The sequence below is a fragment of the Phyllobates terribilis genome, unplaced genomic scaffold, assembly GCF_046119375.1.
Source record: "Phyllobates terribilis strain yellow unplaced genomic scaffold, ASM4611937v1 Scaffold_5__5_contigs__length_657084704, whole genome shotgun sequence".
NCBI classification, from domain to species: Eukaryota; Metazoa; Chordata; class Amphibia; order Anura; family Dendrobatidae; genus Phyllobates; species Phyllobates terribilis.
The window spans coordinates 201108218-201129076 of NW_027362765.1; positions in this window are offsets into that span (position 1 = coordinate 201108218).

Below are 20859 nucleotides of genomic sequence, written 5' to 3' on the forward strand. Positions count from 1 at the left end.
CTTTGGATTAGGTGCCTCCTTCTCGGTATCCAAGTTCCACCAACGTCTGCTGGTCCTTGGTAGTGCTTTCTGGCACAGGTACCTCCTGCTTAGTAACCGAGTTCCAGTACTGTCAGCTGGTCTTCGGCAGTTCCATTGGCTCTTGTACCTTCTGCTACCCATCCGGGTTCCAGTACCGTCAGCTGGTCCTCGGTAGTTCCTCAGCTTTCTTGTACCTTCTGCTACATTTCCAAGTTCAAGCTTTTTGAAATGGTTCTTGGTAATCACTCTAGATCTCCCTGACGAGGACCCTGAAGACCAACCCTAAGAAGACGAGGACCCCGAAGACGAGGACCCTGAAGACGAGGACCCTGAAGACCACCCCGAAGACGACGAGGACCCTGAAGACCACCCCGAAGACGACGAGGACCCTGAAGACCACCCCGAAGAAGACGAGGACCCTGAAGACCACCCCGAAGAAGACGAGGACCCTGAAGACCACCCCGAAGACGACGAGGACCCTGAAGACCACCCCGAAGAAGACGAGGACCCCGAAGACGAGGACCCAGAAGACCAACCCGAAGAAGACGAGGACCCCCGAAGACGACGACCCTGAAGACCACCCCGAAGAAGACCAAGAAGATGACCCTGAAGAAGTTGACCAAGAGGACAAAGAAGAGAAGACAAGCACCAAGATACAGAAGAACAAGAGACAGAAAACCAAGAAGCAGAAATACAAGAAGCTGCAGAACAAAAAGCGGAAGAACATTAAGCATAAGACTAAAAATCAGAGCAAAAGATAATATCTAAATTATAAGCAGAAGATGACTAAGCAGTGTATGGGGGTGAGTCCGTTCCGCCTCGTGGTGCCCCTGGAAAAGACCTGCTGCTGCAGGCCAAACTGAACGCGGACAAATCCTGTTGTAAATCTTTTGTGACGGGCAGAACGAAAGGTGTAATGTCCAACCTTTTATAGATAACAACTACAGGAATGCCTGCCACAAATAAGAATATGATGAAGAAGAAGAAGATGAAGAAGTAGAATATGAAGAATGTAAAAAAAAAAGAATAATACGAAGAAGGTGAAGAAGAAGAAGATGAAGAAGGTGAAGAAGAAGTGGATGAAAAAGATGCTGAGGATGATGAAGGAGAAAGTGTGGGAGAAGTAAAAAAGAAGGTGAAGAGCATGGAAGTAGTGAAACATAAATATCTGACAAAATATAAAAATACTTAACATAGTCAATATTTCCGTAACTCAGAACGTCTTAAAAAAAAAAAATAAATTCCTGCTATTCCATTTGATTGGGCTAAACCTCTATGCCTTTATTGTCTCCCCCACCTCCCCCAATACATTCTACATTATTCTTAGTTGTTTTCCTTCATGTAGAATAAACCCTTTCTTTCCTTGTAGGTTAATTTTCATTCCGATATTTCTGTCCCATTGACTTGCATTGGTTTCCGGTATCGGAATCGGCGATATCCGATACTTTTTCGGTATCGGTCCGATCCAATCCGATCCAATCCGATCCGATATTTCCCGATATCGGAAGGTATCGCTCAACACTACTTATAACTAATCAGATAGCCTTGTAGGAGATGGAGCAACAATAAAAATCATTATTTTTAGGTTTAAATCTGCCCCTCCGTTGCCCCTAAAAAACAACTTTATTGTAATATGCAAATAATGGTGCTCAGTGCATCCTTGTTACACCACTCTACACACTTATTTAGATTACAGCTGTTCCTTTTATGTTGATTGGCATCATTGATTTGCCTAGAGCCAGCACTGCCTGAAGATAAACCTCCAATATCTGATCGCTATCCCTGTGCAGGAGAGAACACACAAATCACTCTTCTTGCTTCGGTCTCCTCTGCTATTATTATTTATTGGATGTGGTGAGGCACAGAATTCCAGAGGATGGGGGTTGCTTGGAGCTGACTGGGTGAGGAACGTATGAGTATGGAGGAGAGAAGGAAGTCTTGGAAGGACTGGAGGTTGCGTGTTGAATGATATCAGGGGATTAGTTCGGAGATATACGGTGGAGACAGATTATGAACGGCTTTGTAGGTCAGCGTTAGCAGTTTGAAATTGATGCATTGGAGAATTGGGAGCCAATTAGGTGATTTGCAGAGGAGTAGCGTGGAGAGAGGTTGATTAGTTGGGCAGCGGAGTTAAGGACATACCGGAGAGGTACAAGAGTGTTAGCAGGGAGGCCACAGAGGAGGATATTACAGTAGTCAAGAAGAGAGATAAGGGCATGCACTAACATTTTAGTAGATTAGGGGTTGAGGAAAGTCTTAGTTACTTACGGTAACGTGATTTTTCGGAGCCCATGACAGCACCACGAGAGAGAGGGGATCCATCCACCGAGGACAGGAAACCTACAGGCTTAAAAGGGGCGGGCCTCCCTCTCGCCTCAGTTTGGTTAACAGAGCATGAGAGAACCACCAAGGTTAGTAAGTACAAAATAAAACATCATAAGGTATACAAAACAAAATAACACCTACTCTTTTTTTTAACTTATTCAAGAAAAAAGAGGCAACAACCAAATACCTATATGTCCATACAGTCACCCACTCCAAAACACCTTATAACAGTGAGTGAATATCCAACTGAAAGGGAGTGCTCCCACAAACTTTGAAGGGAGGGAATATAAGGGTGCTGCCATGGGCCCTGAAAAATCACGTTACCGGTAAGTAACTAAGTCTTTATTCGTTCCCCCATGATAGCACCACAAGATAATTACAGAGAATGGAGATTCTAGGGGGGGGGGGGGCCACAGCCTGGTTTGAAAAAGGTATTTGGAGAGGACCAGGTAGCGGCCTTACATATCTCCTCTATGGAGACGCCCGTCTTCTCCGCCCGGGAGATTGCCATGGCCCGAGTAGAATGGGCCCTCAGACCCTCTGGTATTTCTCACTTGATGAATAGGCCAGAGCAATGGCGTCCCTAATCTAATGAGCAATGGTGGGTTTTCGAGGCACTACAACCTTTTTTAACCCCCTGGTGACAAACAATAATGGATCTCCTTCCTAAAACCTTCAGTGACAGACAGATATTTGATTATGCACCTTCTAACATCTAAGGCAGGGGTCTCAAACTCGGCTGGGTATATGGGCCGCACATGGAAAAAATTTGAATTTGGGGGGCCACATTCTTTGCAGGTCAAAGTGACAATTTTAGTGATACCATTTTTTTTTTGTATACACCGTCTGAACGTTTTTGCTGTGTTTATTTTATTTATAGCTTGGGTCGCTACGGATGTGGCGATAATAAACATGCACTTCTTGTGTTTAGTTTATATATAAAACAGCATTTTTAGTGGCAAAATATTTTTCATGCTTTTATTTATTTATTTTTTAATTCTTACAATTTTGTTTCCTCCAATTTGCCACATACAGTAATATTGTTTTACCATTATCACCATATAGTAATTCTGGCAAACATCTAGTAATGTGCCCCATCCTGGTGGTACAATCTTATAGTAATGTGTCCCATCCTGGTGGTCCCCATCTTGTAGTAATGTGCCCCATCCTGGTCCCTTCCTTGTAGTAATGTGCCCCATCCGGTAGTAATGCCCCATCCAGGTCCCCATCTGGTAGAATTGTCCCCTGCGCTGTTCTTCACACACACACAAAAAAAAAAAAAGATTCCTCTCATCTGTCCTCCATTCCCTCGGCGTCCATTGTGCACATGTGGCCCGCAGGCACAGACCCCTTGACTATCCTGACCTGGTCCAGGAGGGGCTGCTGACAGCAGCGCTGCATTGCCGCGCACTGCGCAGAGACCGCTCTCTGCACAGCATTTCCAATGCCATCCGCCGACCAATCAGAGGACAGCAGCTGATATCTGCATCCCAGTGCAGCGGCGTATGACGTCACTGCCATGCACAGATGTCAGCTGCTGGCCTCTGATTGGCCGGCGGCTGGAATTGGAAATGCTGTGCAGAAAGTTGGTCAACTGCGCGGTAATACAGTCCTACTGTCGGGAGATCCTCCTGGACCAGGTCGGGATCGTCAATGGTTCTGTGCCTGCGGGCCGCATTAGGCAGCCTCAGGGGCCACATGTGGCCCGCGGGCCGCGTGTTTGAGACCTCTGATCTAAGGTGTATATCTTGTTCTCTACAGGATTTTGGGGGTTTGGGGCAAAAGGATGGTAGAATAATTTTCTGGGTTCTGTGAAAGCGGGTAGCAACCTTAGGGAGGTATGCCAGATCTGGTTTGAAGACTGCTCTATCCTCCAGAATTTGAGTATAGGGTGGAACCGAGGCGAGGCTCTGGATATCACTTACTCTCCTACCCGAGGTCAGTGTGACTAGAAGAGCTGTTTTGAAGGAAATGTCTTTTGGGGAGGCAGAATTTAAGGGCTCGAAGGCTGGGCCAGTTAATGCTGTTAAAACCAAATTTAGGTCCCAAGGCATCAAGTTAGATCAGTGTTTCCCAAACCCCATCCTCACGGCCCCCCACAGGTCATGTTTTCAGGATCTCCTTAGTATTGCACATGTGAGAGAATTCCTGATGCCTTGATACTTCAGTCACCTGTGTAATACTAAGGAGATCCTGAAAACATGACCTGTGGGGGGCTGTGAGGATGGGGTTTGGGAAACACTGAGTTAGATCCTGAGATGGGTCTAAACCTAAAAGATGCCCTAATAAACCGAGAAATCCAAAAAATTGTTGCTAGATCACAGCTAAATAAGGCCCCGAGCGATGACACCTGTACATTTAGGGTACTTGTGGATAAACCCAGCTCTAGCCCCTTCTGAAGGAATTACAGAATCCCTCCTACAAGGGGCCCCATCCTCCACATTAGCCCCTGAGAAGGTTAAGAATTGTTTCCAGGTTCTCGCATAAATGCACGTGGTGACCGCTTTTCTGCTACGTAAGAGAGTGTCTACTAAATTTAATGAGAAACCTCGTCAATAATGCCCTCTCAAATTCCACGCCATCAGGTGTAAATTCGGAGCGTGAGGATGGAAAACCGGCCCCTGTGAGAGGAGATCAGAAATCTCCAGAAGGACCCAAGGATCTGAAATTGACATCTGCCTCAGGCAGGAGAACCAAGGCTTCTTGGGCCAGAAAGGGGGGGCTATCAGTACCACTCTGGCTCTGTCGGCCATGATTTTCCTGATGACAGCTGGAAGAAGGGATAACGGAGGGAAGGCATAACCCAGGCTGAAGTTCCACGGGATTAGTAGGGAGTCTACTACTAGAGGATCTTTCCTCGGGTTCAGGGAACAAAAAACTTCTAGTTTTCGATTCTGTCTTGTGGCGAACAGATCCACCACAAGGAGTTCCCAACTCTGGGCAATCCGAATAAAAGCCTTTGATTGAGAACCAATTCTCCTTTTAGCGTGTTTCAACTCAAAGTCCACCTTCGCATTCTCTCTTCCCTTTATATGCAAGGCGGTAAGGGAGAGGAGATGTCTTTCTGCCAACTGTAGCAACCGGTCTGAAACCTTCATTAGTTTTTGATCTGGTGCCCACTTGGTGGTTTAAGTACGCCACAGCAACCTGGTTGTCCGACAAAACCTTGACATCCTGGCCCTGCAAAGACACAAGGAAGCCGCTTACAGCTCGTTCCACAGCTAACAACTCTTTAACAGAGGAAAGATTTCTTTCATCCCTTGACCAGACACCCTGGATTATATCTTCCCCTAGATGGGCTCCCCAACCTGTGGGTGTTATGAACTGCTACAAACACTAAGGAAAGAAAGGAAAACTGTCCCTACAATAGGACTAAGCTGATTCCCTACGATGCAGCGGGGGACCTGTTCCTTGTGAACAGACCCGCATAAGTCCTCAGCTAGTCTGAACGCAGACCTATAGATATAAGGGAGGGGTCCCTACAAGAGCTAAGGACTGGGATATAGTTGGACACCTCCTAGCAGAAATTGTAGCAGAGCAAAGACAAACAAACAGAAGTACTAGTGGTCAAAAGACCAAGCAAACTACAGAGTAAGGTACAAGGCACCTGGCTAGCTTAAGAGTAAATGTAACCCTGAAGTCCAGGAAGGCCAGGAGGGCGGAGCTGGATTAAATAGGCAAAAAGTCATGTGACCAGCAAAATAGAAAAAACTAACAGGAGGGTTCTAACAGTACCCCCTCTTCTATGAGGATCCTCCGGATCCTCCAGGACCAGGTCTATCAGGAAACCTCCTGTGAAACGCTCCGACAAGTCTAGGAGCAGAAACATCATCCGCCCTTATCCATGAGTTATCCTCGGGACCGAAACCTTTCCAAGCGACGAGATACTGCAATCTCCCTCTAAGCCATCTAGAATTAAGAATGCGAGAAATTTCATATTCACCGTCATCCTCCACCAGAGGAACAGAGACAGTGGCGTCCCTATCAGAAACATCAGCTTTTTTCAATAAGGAAACATGAAACACCGGATTAATCTTCCAGGAGGTAGGAACCTCCAACCAAACAGCAGATTGATTAACTACCTGAAGCACCTTAAACGGACCCACAAACTTCGGGCCCAATTTCTTAGAAGGAATCCTTAACCGCAGATTCCTAGAGGACAACCAAACCATGTCAACAACAGTAAACAAAACCTCTTGACGTTTCCTGTCAAAGTACCTCTTGGATTTTTTGTTAGCCTCTTGAAGGTTACGACGTACATCAGTCCAAACTCTTTCCAAATCGCCGGAAAAATTCTCCTCCGGCACAACCAATATCAATTTGGAGAATTACCCAAACGACGGATGTCTCCCAGTACAACAAAAAAAAGGAGAACACCCAGCCGAAGAGGATGTATGGTTGTTAAGAGCAAATTCAGCCAGTGGCAGAAACTCAGACCACCCCTCTTGATTGTCAGCCACAAAACAACGCAAAATCTGTTCAACATCCTGGTTCTTTCTTTCTGTCTGTCCATTAGACTCAGGATGATAACCAGATGAAAATGACAAATGGACTCCCAACCTGTCACAAAAGGCACGCCAAAAACGAGCCACGAACTGAGGTTCCCTATCAGAAACAATTTCGGTAGGAACGCCATGGAGCCTGACAATTTCTTTAACAAAAGCCTTAGCGAGTGTCTTGGCGCAGGGCAGTTTGATGAAGGGAACCAAGTGACACATCTTGCTAAAACGGTCCACGACCACCCAGATAACAGTGAAACCCTCAGAGGCAGGAAGGTCAGTAATAAAATCCATAGCAAGATGTGTCCAAGGAGCGCTAGTAACCTCCAGAGGGCAAAGCAACCCCGCAGCAGGAGCATGTGAAGACTTAGATCTAGCACACACAGTACATTGATGCACCCACTTAATGACTTCCTTCTGCCACCCAGGCCACCAAAAACTGCGACCTACAAGTCTCTTAGTCTCCGAAATTCCTGGATCACCTGCCAACCGAGACTCATGACACTCCACAAGCAAATCTCTCCTAAAGTTCCTAGGCACAAACAACCTCAAATGGGGAGTGTTAGATGGGGCATCCTCCTGGGCTTTCAGAATCCCATCTTCCAAAACGGAGTCCAATGCTGCGATCACAACACCTTCCTGTAAAATGCTCTCCTCCTCCTCGGTACCAACCATGGGAGAAAAGCTGCGAGATAAAGCATCAGCTTTTACATTCTTGGTACCCGGAATGTAAGTAACAGAAAAATTAAACCGCAAAAAAAAAAGTGCCCACCTAGCTTGACGGGCATTCAAGCACTTGGCAGCATCAAGATAGATCAGATTCTTATGATCAGTAAAAACCTGAATGGGAAATTTAGCACCTTCCAAGAGATGACGCCAATGTTCAAATGCGAGTTTAATCGCCAGCAATTCCTGATTACCGACATCGTAATTTAAGTTCGGTCTCAGAAAATTTTTTTGAAAAAAAAGCACAGGGATGTACTCCATCCTTGTTTTCCTGAGACAAAACCGCACCGACCCCACCGAAGAAGCATCAACCTCGACCAAAAAGGGCTTGGTCTCATCAGGCTGCATAAGGATGGGGGCAGAACTGAACCTCTCCTTGAGATACACAAAAGCTTCAATGGCCTCATTAGTCCTCTGGACCGTATTCGCACCTTTCCTGGTGCGATCGGTCAGCGGCTTAACAATTATAGAAAAATTCTTAATGAATTTTCTGTAATAATTGGCGAAACCCAAAAATCTCTGTATTGGTTTCAAACCAATAGGCCTAGGCCATTCCTGAACCGCCTGAACCTTCACCGGGTCCATCTCAAAGCCCTCGCTGGAGATAATGTAGCCCAAAAAACTAGTTCTCTGCACAGCGAACTCACATTTCTCCAGCTTAGCAAAAACTGAATTGTCGCTTTACAACTGCAATACCTCACGTACGCTCTGCCAATGAGACTCCAGATCTGGCGCAAAAATCAAAATGTCATCCAAATACACCACCACATTCTTACTGATCAACGGTCTTAAGATGTCATTAATAAGGTTCTGAAAAAACGCTGGTGCGTTGGTAAGACCAAAGGGCATAACCAGATTCTCAAAATGACCCCCTGGAGTGTTGAAAGCAGTTTTCCACTCATCACCTTCCTTCATACGTAACAAATTGTATGCCCCCCGGAGATCAATTTTAGAGAACCACTTGGCCCCCACTAACTGGTTGAACAAGTCAGGAATTAATGGCAGTGGGTAGGAATTGCGTACTGTAATTTTATTAATTTCGCGAAAGTCCAGACATGGACGTAAACCGCCGTCCTTTTTTTTTTACAAAAAAGAATCCAACAGCCACAGGTGACTTAGAAGGTCTAATGTGACCGGCGGCCAAGCTTGTCTGTATGTATTCCTCCAAAGCCTTTCTCTCAGGGATAGTAAGATTAAATAAGCGACTCTTGGGAAGAGTTGCTCCAGGGACAAACTCAATAGTACAATCATAGTCCCTATGAGGAGGCAAAACTTGCGACTCCTCCTCAGAAAAAAACTTCCAAAAATCCTGAATAGGTACAGGTAATTCCCCTCTTTCCACAGCAGCAATGCGACCGTTGCAACATCTATCATAACACTTAGGACTCCAAGACTTAATTTCATTGGTAGACCAGTCCAGTACAGGATTGTGCAATTTTAACCAAGGTAACCCCAAAACCACTGGAGCAGGCAAATTATTTAATACCGCCAAATTCTCTTGGTGGATACCATTAATGGTGAGGGGAAATTCAAAAACCTTGTGAGTAATACCTTTCAAGGGAGAGCCATCAACAGCAACCACAGAAATAGGAGATGACAAAAGTTTGGATTCTAATTTAAATTTTTCCAAAAAACCCTCATCAATCACATTGAGTGTAGAACCACAATCCACAAATACCCGAAATTCAATCAACTCCTCCTGGAATGAGGTGCTTCCAGAAAGAAATACTCCTTTTGAGTTTAAACAAGCTATGCGAGCGTAACTGACCTCTTTTTTTTTTTTCTTTGTTCAAACGAAGCACACAGTTCTTAATAAAGTGGTCAGATTTACCGCAATAAAAACACAATCCTTTAGCAAACCTGCGGTCTTTTTCCTGAGAGTGGGGTGACATCGCCCCAATCTCCATCGGTTCTCCACCCTCCGAACAGACCCTCTGAAAACTAGGAGCTGCCATAGTAGTAGATTTCTCTTCATTACATCTAGCACGCAGTCTCCTGTCCACACGTATGGCTAATTGCATTGCCTCCTGCAAGGTTCCAGGTTTTGGGAAGGCAATCAGCAGATCCTTAACCCTTTCACCTAGACCATCAAGAAACACATTTTAATGCTGAGTCATTCCATTCCACTTCAGCCGACCATCTTCTGAAGTATGTACAATAATTTTCCACATCACCTGATCCCTGCTTCAAACGTCTTAATTCAGTTTCAGCAGATGAGACTCGATCAGGATCATCATACAACAACCCCATAGCAGAAAAAAATCTTCCACAGATCTAAAACACGGATCATTAGGTTGTAGAGAAAAGGCCCATCCCTGTGGTTCTTTGCGCAAAAGTGACATTATAAACCTAATGCGCTGTGATTCATTCCCCGAGGATCTGGGTCTTAAACGAAAATATAATAAACAAGCGTTTTTAAAGGAAAAAAAATCTTGCCGTTTACCATAAAAAAAAATCTGGCAGTTCTACCTTCGGTTCGACAAAATGCGCTCCAGGACAGCTACTCACGTGTTGCTGGAGCTCGGCCACCTCCAAAGACAGTCCCTGCAGGCGTTGAGCCAACTCCTGAACCGACACCATGCTGAAATTAGGATTTCTTTCCTTAGAGAGTTTTATTTTTTGGCTGGACTTACTGTTATGAACTGCTACAAACACTAAGGAAAGAAAGGAAAACTGTCCCTACAATAGGACTAAGCTGATTCCCTACGATGCAGCGGGGGACCTGTTCCTTGTGAACAGACCCGCATAAGTCCTCAGCTAGTCTGAACGCAGACCTATAGATATAAGGGAGGGGTCCCTACAAGAACTAAGGACTGTGATATAGTTGGACACCTCCTAGCAGAAATTGTAGCAGAGCAAAGACAAACAGAAGTACTAGTGGTCAAAAGACCAAGCAAACTACAGAGTAAGGTACAAGGCACCTGGCTAGCTTAAGAGTAAATGTAACACTGAAGTCCAGCAAGGCCAGGAGGGCGGAGCTGGATTAAATAGGCAAAAAGTCATGTGACTAGCAAAATAGAAAAAACTAACAGGAGGGTTCTAACAGTGGGACTTGCATCCGTGGTGATTACACATGATGGATATATCAGCCATGGGACACCTCTGGACAGGTTCCGGACATCCATCCACCACAACGAGATAATATTGATCGGGGGGAATCAGGTTGAAATACCCTCCAGATGCCCCCTCAGGACAAACTCATTGTGCAGAACCTCCCACTGCAGGGACCTAGAATGGTACTGTGCCCATAAAACTGCCGGGAAACATGAGGTTAAAGTTCCTAACAGGGACATTGCCCTTCTGAGAGACATGGAGGGGTTCTGAATAGCCGCCTCCACCTGGAACTGGATCTTCCTAATCTTTGAGTCTGGAAGATGGGACTCCTGCAGCTCTGAGTCCAGCACGACACCCAAATACTGCTGGGTCTTCATGGGCACAAGTCTAGATTTTTCTAAATTTAGTAACAATCCAAGGTCTTTCAGAGCGACCATTACTTGCTCCAAATGCGTACTACAATGAAGGAAGGAATTTCCCACCACTAGGAAATCATCCAGGTAGGGAATGATGAGCACATCTTTCTCCCGAAGATGAGCCATAACCTCGGCCATAACCTTGGTAAAAATTCTAGGAGCAACCGTCAGACCAAAAGGAAGGGCCGCATACTGGAAGTGTCTTATCACCTCCTGTAATCTAACTGCCACCCTGAGGTATTTTTGATATCCCTCATGAATGGGTATGTGGTAATATGCATCCTTAAGGTCCAGGACCGCCATGTAACACTCAGGAAAAAGAAGTTTTATTGTGAAATTTAAACACTACATTTTAAACGAAGGCACTCTCAAATACTTATTTAGGGCTTTCAAGTTTATAATTGTTCTAAAGGAACCATCTGGCTTTTGGATCAGTAAGAGAGGGGAGTAGAACCCTTTTTCTGGACACGGAACCTCCCGCAGGACAGCCTTCTGTATGAGTTCCTGGACTTCCGATTCCAGTGCTAACTGCTGCATGGGGGAGGAACGAGAGGGGGTTACCATAAATCTCTGAGGGAGTGCATTTTGGAAATCCAATCTTAACCCCGAATTGACCAGACCTAGGATCCAACTACTGTTGGAAATGCGTTCGCAGGCGGGAAAAAAGGATGACCGCCTTCCCCCCAACTGGGGAACGAGTCATTGTCCTTTCTTCCGGGATCCCTGGAAGGAGGAACCAAATAATAGCCCTCTACCTTTTCCCCTGCGGGGTTCGTATCTATCCTGTTCTTTAGCTGACTTTCTCTTTACAAACTTTTTCCAGAAAGAACGCTTAAATTATGCTATGGAAACTGAAGGAAAGCTTTTTTTAGTGTCCCCTGCCTTCTCCAGTATCTTGTCCATTGATGTGCCAAAAAGATATCCCCCCTCAAAAGGGATGGAGCAAAGTCTTGCCTTAGCTTGGAGATCCCCTCGCCATCATTTCAGCCATAAGGCCCTGCGAACCGCGTTGGACAAGGCCGCTGACCTGGCCGCTAACCTCACCGCATCTGCAGAGGCACCTGCCAAGAAGGCCGCTGTGCCCTCGATTAAAGGGAAGTTAGATAGGATGTCCTTCTTAGAAACCTTAGTCTTTAGCTGGGTCTCCAGCTGTTGCAACCAGACCATGAGAGATCTGGAAGTACATGTTGATGCTACCACCGGTCTTAGGGTTCCTGCCGCCGTCTCCCAAGCCCCCTTGAGGAAGGCATCCGCCTTTCTATTAAGCGGGTCCTTTAGAGCCTCTATATCAGTGTTTCCCAAACCCCATCCTCACGGCCCCCCACAGATCATGTTTTCAGGATCTCCTTAGTATTGCACAGGTAAGAGAATTCCTGGTGCCTTGATGATACTTCAATCACCTGTGTAATACTAAGGAGATCCTGAAAACATGACCTGTGGGGGCGGTGAGGATGAGGTTTGGGAAACACTGCTCTATATCATCAAATGGTAAAGAGGATGACTTAGAGGCCTTGGCAATGGCAGCGTCCAGCTTTGGGGCTTTATCCCACGAGGAGGAGGATGATTCGTCAAAGAGATGAAGGTGGAAGGTTTCTTTTAAGCGAAGGTGGAAGGGAACCCTTTTTCTCTGGCCTTCTCCACGCCTTCTGCACTAACCCCTGGACTTTATCAACCAATGGAAAGCATCTCCTCTTTCTCTGGTTCAGACCCCTAAGCATCAGGTCCTGTACCGATCTCTCCATCCTCGTATCCACCATGCCCATTGTAGAGCGGACTGCTTTCACTAAGGCGTCCACCTCATTCAGGGGAAAGCAATGGCGACTTGAGCCTTTGTCTGAAGAGGATGCTGACTCAGGTGAACCCCTGAGATAACCTCACCCTCCGAAGCCGGGGAACTGTCTGATGGGGAGTCCACCGGACTTTCTGCTTGCGAGGGCTTTGGAGATTTCCGACTTAACCAGGGATTTTAACTCTGCTGAGAGGTTGGGGGTCTCTTCAGTCACCATTTGTTTAATACATGACTAACAGAGCCTCTTGGGGTAGGCGTCTGGTAATGGGGCTATTCATAAAACGCACTCCTTGTGTTTTACTTTTGAGACGCACTTCTTCCCCTGAAAGATAGGAAAAGAAGGGGGCACTATTACCCAGTGAACTTTCCCGAAGATCACTTACCCCACCAACAGGTTAGTACCAGCATGGACGAAGGATCTTTCACAGCCAAGGGTTCTTCCCTAGAGGCTGCCAAATCATCCCGTCTGCTGGAGCTCTGCTGGCTGCCCCCAGGCATGACTCCAGACTTGTCGCTCTGACTGCCAGAGCGAGAGCAACGGTTTGCTGAGCTCTCGTGGTGCTTCCCAGAAAGCAGCTGATGCCGGAGCTGCTCTTGTTGCTCGTGCTCCTGCTGTATGTGCTCTGCCTGCACATCCATACTAATGGCAGATGATCAGGAAGTACTCCCACAGTGGACCCGGCTCATCATAAACTGGGCACTGAAGATTTCCGGGTCACGTGACCGCGTCCCAAGCCCCGCCCCTCTGCCCCTGTCGACGCGCTCATGGAGCTTCCCCTGGTATACTGCCGCAGACATACCTCCGGAGGTGCCTAAGACAAAGCCACGCCTCTGGACCTGCGCCCCGCGATACCGGCCTGTAAGCCACGCCCCCACGCCGCGCACCACGTGGGGGGAAGTCAAGGAGAACACAGACAGGCTCGCGGCGAGCTCATGGGCAGCACGGGTGGCTGGACTGCGCTGGAGTTTCTCCTCCCAGGCAGGGAGAACTGCTCTTCAGGTGCGCGCACATGGTGCAGACCCCCTTGAGTCCACTGTGGCACTAAATACCTGAACCAGCCGGAATGGAGAAGGCATCCCCACTAGAACCCGTCCAGCCAGGCAAGGCATCATGGTCTTCAGGTAAGCCTGAAAGGTTATTCCCATCAAGAACAGGAAACCAAACTGAGGTGAGAGGAAGGACTGCCCTTTTAAGCCTGTAGGTTTCCTGTCCTTGGTGGGCGGATCCCCTCATAGTGCTGTCATGGGGGAACGAATAAAGGATGGATTCTGGAAATATTTGAGTTGGTGGTAAGAGCTTGGATGTGCGGTTTGAAGAGGAGTTTAGTTTTGTCCACATTGAGCTTTAGGAAGCGAGAGGAGAAGGATATGGCTGTCAGAGGTTGGGTCCAGGGACGGTTTCTGCAGGATAGATGTGGCCGTGACATGTTTAAAAGCAGAAGGGATGGTACCAGAAATTAGCGATAGATTGAAGAAATCAGTTAGGGCTGGGACTAATGTGGTGGTGAGGTTGGGGAGGAGGTGGAATGGCATGAGGGTCCAGTTGTGAAGTCTGATTTGGAAAGGAGATGAGAAAGCTTTCCTTCAGTGATGGTATTAAGTAAGGTTATGGGGGAGGTGAAGTTGTCTGTTGTACATAGGGGTTGTGGTGGATGTGCAGTAAAGACTTGTCTTGTTTGGTCTATCTTATCTTCTAGCATCTGAAACAACGGATACTGGAACCCTGTGCTAGCATTTCTTCTGCGGTGTTGCTATAAGTGTGTCAAGAGTGGGAGAAGAGGGTTGCATTGACAATCCAACACAATGGGCAGCACTTTGAACACATTTTATAAGTGTTCGTAAACTTGTAAAAAACTCATGAAATAATAAAGTTACATTAAAACCAAGCACACCATTGTTTTTCTTATGAAATTCTCAATAAGTTTTATGTGTCACATGACCCTCTTCCCATTGAAAAAAATAAAGTTGGATCCAAAATGACCGACTTCAAAATTGCCGCCATGGTCATCACCCATCTGGAAAAGTTTTCCCCCTCCCATATACTAATGTGCCACAAACAGGAAGTTGATATCACCAACCATTCTCATTTAATTTAGGTGTATCCATATAAATGGCCCTCCCTGTAGAATAGTCAGTGTGTGTGAATGTCTAGATGTGTGAGGTTTCTGCGGGTGAGTAGAGGTGGTCACAGGGAGAGGTGAGGTCAGATGGGGAGCATAGGCAGCTAAAAATAGTCTAATGTATGTCCATCTGTGGAGGAACACTGCGTAAAACCAAAGAAAGAAGTGAGGGACAGGAGTTGGAGGCTGCTGACTGGCCGGTGTCAATGCGGATTTTGAAGTCACCCATGATGACGGTGGGAATGTCTGCAGAGAGAAAATGTAGGAGCCAGGTGGGTAAGAGGCAGTGGCTGGGCCATGGGGTTGGTATACGACGGCCACATGGAGGTTAAAGGGAGAGTAGACACAAACAGAATGTACTTCAAAAGAAGGGAGGGCGAGAGAGGGTAGAGGGGGTATGAGGTTGAAGGTGCAGTTGGAAATTAAAGACCGACTCCACCATGTCTATTGCCAGGGCGACGAGTGTGGGTGAGTTGAAGGCCACCCTAACACATAGCATCATCGGAGGCCATGTCGTAGGGTGTCAGCCATGTTTCGGTGAGGCCCAGGAAGGATAGATTGAAAGAGGTTGTGGATGACATGGAGTTTGTAGATGGACAGGCGTTCCAACGTGCTGCAGAAAAAAGAAGAAGCGGAATGGGGGTCAAAGCAATGGCTTTTATGTTGCAGGATTACAGTAGTTTCTAATAGGTGGGGAGTAATGAGAAGGAGAATTAATGTGGGGTATCAGTTGTGGAGGCCCAGGATTGAGAGTTATCTCGCCAGCATTGAGGAGAAGCTGAGTGTCCGGCTTGTTTTGTGTTTTAGTAGAAGGGATGTGAGGTTGAGGAGCAGGTCTGCAGATGAGGTCAGGTGGGGAAGGTGAAATAATTATTTGTTTGGAGAGTGATTGGGGTTTGTGGAAAGCGAAATAGAGTAAGGATTAGTGGAGTAAAAACTGTAAGAGCATATGTAAGCATGGTGAAAGGATAAGCATGGGTAAATAAAAAGGCAAGTACAAAAGGTAATAACAGTGGTAGCTCTTACCATCTGGTCACTTTAGTGACATTTGTGGCATATTTCTGCTGCGCACTAAAAATCTGCACTTGAGAAGATGCACAGAGAGACCTAGGTCATAGACCTGTTATATTTATACACTTTTAATTGCACATGAAAGATACCAGATGACAACAGGAGGGAGGAGCTGGAGGAAGACAGGTCAGACAATTAGAAATGGGATGAATAAACACAAGAGGTGATAAAAGTTTGCCAGTTACACAGCAGGGGAGGAAATCCTGAACCTACCAGAATAGACTGATAAACTGTAGGTGTGATCAGGGGTGGATTAAAGCCCCCGTCTCACATAGCGATATCGCTAGCGAGATCGCTGCTGTGTCACGGTTTTGGTGACTCACCAGCGATGTCGCTATGTGTGACACTTTGCAACGATCAGGCCCCTGCTGTGAGGTCGCTGATCGCTGCAAAGTGTCCTGGACCATTTTTTCAGGCTGGTATCCATGGTAAACATCGGGTTACTAGGGGCACGCGCGCACTTAGTAACCCGCTGTTTACCATGGATACCACTCTGCTACGGTGCGCGGAGGCTACCGTTCACCTTAGCAGAGTCGTATCCATGATAAACATCGGGTTTCTAAGTGCGCGCGTGCCCCTAGTAACCCGATGTTTATCATGGATACGACTCTGCTAAGGTGAACGGTAGCCTCCGCGCACCATAGCAGAGTGGTATCCATGGTAAACAGCGGGTTACTAGGGGCACACGCGCACTTAGTAACCCGATGTTTACCATAGTTACCAGCATGCTCCTGCTTAAGCAGCAGGCTGGTAACGGGAGCAGGACATCGTGGAACGATTCTTTCCACGATATCGCTGCTCCCCTGATCGTTGTTGAGCCTGCCTGTTTGACAGCTCACCAGCGATGTATTAGCGATGCAGCAACGATCCCTGACAGGTCGTATCGTTGTCGGGATCGCTGCTGCATCGCTTAGTGTGACGGGGCCTTATGAGTAGCAAAGACCCTGGGCAGTTTAGAAGGCGTGGTCAGGGCCAGCACAAGCACACAGGGAAGTTAACAGGTGCAGTGCTGGCCCGGCCGAAGAAGAACCAGGGGCGCTGCGCAGCTGCTGGGGGAGCGGTCCAGGGCCCCCCCCCGCCTCTGCTTGCCGGTGTGTGCCGCATTGGCGCCGCACATATTATAATGAGGGCAATCTGGCCACGGGCCCCGGGCGGTAGCCCAGATTGCCCTCATTATAATCCGCCTATGGGTGTGATTTAGGATCAATGTACAGTGGGGTTAAAGTGTTTGCCCCCTTCCTGATTTATTATTCTTTTGCATGCTTGTCACACTTAAATGTTTCAGATCACAAAGCAAACTGAAATATTAGACAAAGATAACACAAGTAAACACAAAATCCAGTTTTTAAATGAAGGTCTTTATTAAGGCAAAAATAAATCCAAACCTACAGGGCCCTAAAGGGGAATATTTAGTGACTTAGTGTAGTTGTCATAAGTTGACCAATTTCTTCAGTACTACTCAGAAGTAAACTTGACACTGACAGAGCTGCTGAGAAGCACGAATTGTGATTGCTTAGCGTATAACTGAACAACAGTATAAACGACTTCCAGTAAATATGATGAGCAAATGCCTTAGACTTTTTGACACATTAAAAAAGTGCTACAGAAAATAAAAAATATACAAAGAATTTAAACGCCAAAGATCAAAAAAAAAATTTTTAGAATTGATCATTTCAGAGTTTTTATATCACTCAAACACCTTTACATTAGTGGCCCTGTAGGTAACAGGCCAACCAATACAATCTACTAATTGGTACCAGGTTTTAGGTATGTAGATGTTTAGAATTGCCTAGGCAGTTTATAATTTCATGGCAAATAATTACAAGTGTATTGTTAGTGACATAAGGGTGGGTTCTTATAAGCTATTATAGAGCAAAGGAACAATTTACTGTCTCTGCAGTCTGTGTCCACCACTGAGCCCTGTTGTTGTTCCATTGGTTTGGGATTTCATAAGGAAATTTTTTTTTCTGTTTAATGTCATAGTATTGTGTTGTATGGAGCAGGGGCGTACATAGAAATCATGGGGCCCCTTAGCAAAAGTTCTAAATGGGCCCCCACCTAAAAAAAATGCTAATAATTGTCGGGGATTACAGAAGAGCAGATCTCACAACTTTCCAGCCTTTACATAGTAATTTTCCTGCCGCTGAAGTCCTAGATTCCTCTTTCATTGCCCCCATAAGGTATGATGCCAACAAAAGTGCCCCCCATACACAGTATGTTACCCCCATGGTGAATTCCTCCACATTAGCATCCACATGCACAGTATAATAACCCTACTGTACCTCACCTCAACTGCCAAGGCAAAGTATGGTGATCCCAACACAGCCCTCCATGCAGTATAATGGCCCCACACTGTATAGTAGCCCTCCAAACAGTATGATGGACCCCACACAAACCTTCACACTGTATAATTGCTTGCATACAGTATAATGCACCCCACTATGGTCTTCCATACAATATAATGCTCCCCCATGGTCCTATATTCAGTATATACAGTATAATGCGCTCCCCATGGTCCTGTATACAGTTTAATGCTCCCACCATGGTCCTGTATACAGTACAATGCCCCCCCCATGGTCCTGTATACAATATCATGCACACCCATCCTCTATTACAGAGGTCCCCAACCGCCGGTCCGCGGACCAGGACCGGGCCGTTGGGGTTTTTCAGCCGGTCCGCGGGGAGAGGGGGCCCCTCCAGCCTCCAGCAGGGCCGCCATCAGGGCATGACTGCCCTGACTCCAGTATGGGGCCCGGCCGGTAGGAGCCCCCTCGGAGCCCCCCTCTTGTGCGTCTCTCTCCTCATGGGGCCCCCGGCCCCATGCTAAGCGCCGGGTCCGGGACATCTTAGCGCTGCGCTGCTGCGGCAGCACCTTCATGATTCCCCTGACTTCCGGTCATGTGACGGCGCCGTCACATGGCCGGAAGTCAGGAGAACCTGGTGTCAGCGATTTGGACGAGCGCCAGGATTCTGCAGGGATCGCATGGGGGTAAGTATAACAAGTTTTATTTTTTTTTAAATACAATTAACTAGGAGTGGGGGGAATGGGAGATGCACATGGGGGGAGGGGAGAGATGAGAGATGCACATGGGGGAGGGGAGAGATGAGAGATCCACATGGGGGGGGAGGGGAGAGATGAGAGATGCACATGGGGGAGGGGAGAGATGAGAGATCCACATGGGGGAGGGGAGAGATGAGAGATCCACATGGGGGGGAGGGGAGAGATGAGAGATGCACATGGGGGAGGGGAGAGATGAGAGATCCACATGGGGGGGAGGGGAGAGATGAGAGATGCACATGGGGGGAGGGGAGAGATGAGAGATGCACATGGGGGGAGGGGAGAGATGAGAGATGCACATAGGAGGGAGGGGAGAGATGAGAGATGCACGGGGGGGGATGAGAGATGCACGGGGGGGGATGAGAGATGCACGGGGGGTGGATGAGAGATGCACGGGGGAGATGAGAGATGCACGGGGGAGATGAGAGATGCACGGGGGGGTGAGAGATGCACGGGGGGGTGAGAGATGCACGGGGGGGTGAGAGATGCACGGGGGGTGGATGAGAGATGCACGGGGGGGTGAGAGATGCACGGGGGGGGATGAGAGATGTACGGGGGGTGGATGAGAGATGCACGGGGGGGTGAGAGATGCACGGGGGGGATGAGAGATGCACGGGGGGGTGAGAGATGCACGGGGGGTGGATGAGAGATGCATGGGGGGGATGAGAGATGCACGGAGGGGATGAGAGATGCACGGGGGGTGGATGAGAGATGCACGGAGGGGGATGAGAGATGCACGGAGGGGGATGAGAGATGCACGGAGGGGGATGAGAGATGCACATGGGGGGGTGAGAGATGCACATGGGGGGGTTATGTTTACATAACTTTGTTGCCTTATGAAGGGCGGGGGGGGGCCCCCAAAAATTTCTTGCACAGGGGCCCACTACAGTCTGTGTCCGCCCCTGGGATGAAGTAAATGCAGCTGAACAGCAGCTGTCAGGACAGCTGCCCTGTCCTGCTGCAGGGCGTGATGGGGCCTCAGTGATGCGGCTCCTGGCACAGCACATTATGTGGGGCTCCTGGCATAGCTCCTGGCGGGGACCTGGTCTACACTATATGATAAGTATGCACTAAACTCCAAATCCCTCCATTACCCCGCCCCCATATGACCAAAGCCCCGCCCACCCCACCCCCTCCTTGCTGGGCCATGGAAAAATGATCTTGCTTCAAGCCGGTCCCTGGTGCAAAAAAGGTTGGGGACCACTGCTCTATTATGTCCACCAATCACTGATTTAAATAAATACAATACTCCCCTCTCCTGGTTCCACCAGATGCTCCGGTCTGCTGAGCCTGTGGTGGGAAGCGTTGCACTTCTCAGAGCAGCGGGCACCTTATAATGATGTCATCGCGCCCGCTGCTATGAGACGTCAGACGCCGAGGAAGGATGATGGGGGTGGAGGCGTCTGCTGACGCTCTCTACTCCATCATCGCTTGCGCTGACAGCCGGATCTCCCCTCCAGTGGTTAGCGCAAGCAATGATGATGGAGGAGGGAGCGTCAGCTTCCACCACCATCATTCTGAGTGCACGCCAGACTGGCGGTGTGAGTGCTGACGGGCGGAGGTGGGGGCAGATGCGAGATTCCCCACTGGCTCGCGGGCCCCATAGCAGTGGCGTGGCCTGCATACACCACTGGTATGGAGCATCGTGTGACAACACAGGCGCTGTATTAGGGTACTGTAACTACGGACAAAATGGTTCTGTGCCTGTGCACCTACTGGTCCGTATGACTTAGCCATAGATGGCCAGTGCCTCTAGAAGGGTTCCCATATTCTACCCTAG